Here is a 2,594-nt window from a genome sequence, read left to right as displayed (position 1 = left end):
CACTCATAAAAAAAATTTAAATTCTGTATTCTATTCCATGCGGTTCTTAAAATTTGTGAATTTAAATATCCAGATGTAGATAAGTGGCAAATAGCTCGTAATCATAATCAGCCAAGCGTTAAGAATGTAGCAATAAGCTATCGTGGTTGAGATGGGAATGATATCTATGCTAATTGCAGAACCTGAAATCGGTAGTGCAGTCGAAATCGACTTTTATATCTCTCTCGGTAGCCGAGTTGTTAAATCGACTGTGTATCTCTGTATCTAAGTCTAAAGACGCGGTTTAGAATCGTGACATGGGGAGATACACTTATCAGCTGTAATTTGTCTCTCAGGTGCAAGTTATCTGGATGTGAATTGAATTTAGCATCAAGTAATATTTTGTCAAGTCCACCACAGGGGCCATTTACTTGAAATTCAAATTCGAAAGAATTAACAGACGGTAATGGAAAATACAGAAAGAGGAGAGCAATTATTGGCTAAATAGATGAATTAAGAAATTGGTAAATTATAAATAAATGAAAATAAGAGTTTTCCGTTATGATATAAATGATTCTCTGTGGCTGGGAAACCCCACCCAATTTGTGACGACTGCTTGTGTTCATATATATATATATATATATATATATATATATATATATATATATATATATATATATATATATATATATATATATATATATATATATAGGATCGGCCACCTGTGGGTCGATTATCCTAGTCTTGAGAGCCAGTAAATGCTTATCTTCTTAGTGCCAAGATGAGGAGGGTAGTTAACCTCGATCCAGGATTTCCAGAGAATATATTATGAGTAAATCTAGTGGTATAGGGTCTCTTTAGGAAGCAGGCATTGTCCTAATTGTGTGTTTTATATCAAATGTTTAGTAATTTATGCATTGAAATGATGGCTGAAAAGTCTTGGAAGTATTCATGAAGTATATATAGAGTGTGTATATATCGATGAGCATTTTCATCTGTTCCACGTTATTAAAAGCACAGTAAAATTTCGGCATCGTTAATTATAATCTATTCCAGTCAATGCGAAAGTTCGTTCACATGCACGCAAACTACCATCTTACTCTGCGTCTGTGTATCGTAATAAGAAAATGGATTCTGGGAGTCAGTGGTTGAAAATAAATGAAAGCTGAACTGATGTATGTCATCTGGAGCTGTAGTAGGTGATCTCGATTTCCCATCATCATGAAACATTTCCAGAACTGAATTACCTTCGTCGTCGACCTTCGTCATAGACGGAACAAACGCATCGTCATCGAGACGAATAAAAGACAAGATTTCGTTTCTAAATTAAAAATGAATGAACTCTTGTTAGGTAGATTGAAAAGTACCCGGTTTTCGATCGCAGAAATTATGCCTCAAGTTATCTTATTGCAGGAGGGATGTTCTCGCTAAGTTTGGCAAGAGAGGTAAAGAGAACGATGACTTCAAAAGGCAGATTTGTCTCCTCTTTTTTTTTTTTTTTTTTTTTTTTTCAACTTAAGATTGTTGCTCCATAATGTAACCGGTTTCTAAGCCCATTACGTCTTATTCCTATCCTAGAGACAGTTGCTACCTTGACCGATCCGGGTCATTCCTTTGACCAGCAGACGTCAAAAAACTCTCTCTCTCCTCCTCCTCTCTCTTCTTCCCTCGCTCTCTCTCTCGTCTCGTCTCCTATCTCCTTCTCTCCTCTTCTCTCTTCTGCCCATATGAGCCAACTGCTACGCGAAATCATTTACGATGTGAGTCAACGGTGATAAGCAAAAGTATACACACATCCCGAAAACCCCTTCTAAGAGCTGAGGAGAATCACCTTTCACTTCGTGCAACAATATTATGTCGGTGAGTATGGGACTTAGTGAACCTTGTTGTACCGATTACATGAGGTGGGATGGAAAGCATGCGCGTGTTTGCACTACTCGTACAAAGTGGATTTATTCTCATCTCTCTCTCTCTCTCTCTCCTGCCTGTCTTGTCGTTCTTATCAACACGCTGCTAGACACGTGTGTATAACTATATACATAAACACATGTACTAGTTAATGTTTTTGCCTTTTTAATGACAGTTGTATGTGTAATTTGCACACATGCATTGAGAAGTGATTTTCGATGGAGCCGTAATAGTAGTAGTCGTCGTAGTAGTAGTAGCAGCAGCAGCAGCAGCAGCAGCAGCAGCAGTAGTAGTAGTAGTAGTAGTAGTAGTAGTAGTAGTAGTAGTAGTAGTAGTAGAAGGAAGCGTGAAATCTTTTGACAAATTGCCCAGTCAAGTAGCCCAGCTATAGTTCTCACCTACCCTTGTCAAAACGAATCTCACGATGAATAAAGGCAATAAATAAAAAGGAACTATGAATTTAACTAGAAGTTAGGCATTATAGACAAGCTTATTATTTACTTAAGCTATTTAAATTAATGACCGTGAAAATCGGACCCTTTCATTGGGACTATTCACTACTTATTACCTTCTTTGTAATTCAAATGGCATACGTACGGCAGTCGGTATCAACTTCAATCTCTCTTGTTGATAGCCGAGTGGTCAATCAACGTCATTGTCCGTTCTCTTGTTGATAGCCGAGTGGTCAAAATCACAATCAGTCGCTG

Source organism: Macrobrachium nipponense, chromosome 21 (genome assembly GCF_015104395.2).
Source record: "Macrobrachium nipponense isolate FS-2020 chromosome 21, ASM1510439v2, whole genome shotgun sequence".
In the NCBI taxonomy this organism is placed as follows: domain Eukaryota; kingdom Metazoa; phylum Arthropoda; class Malacostraca; order Decapoda; family Palaemonidae; genus Macrobrachium; species Macrobrachium nipponense.
This window is presented reverse-complemented; position numbering follows the sequence as displayed.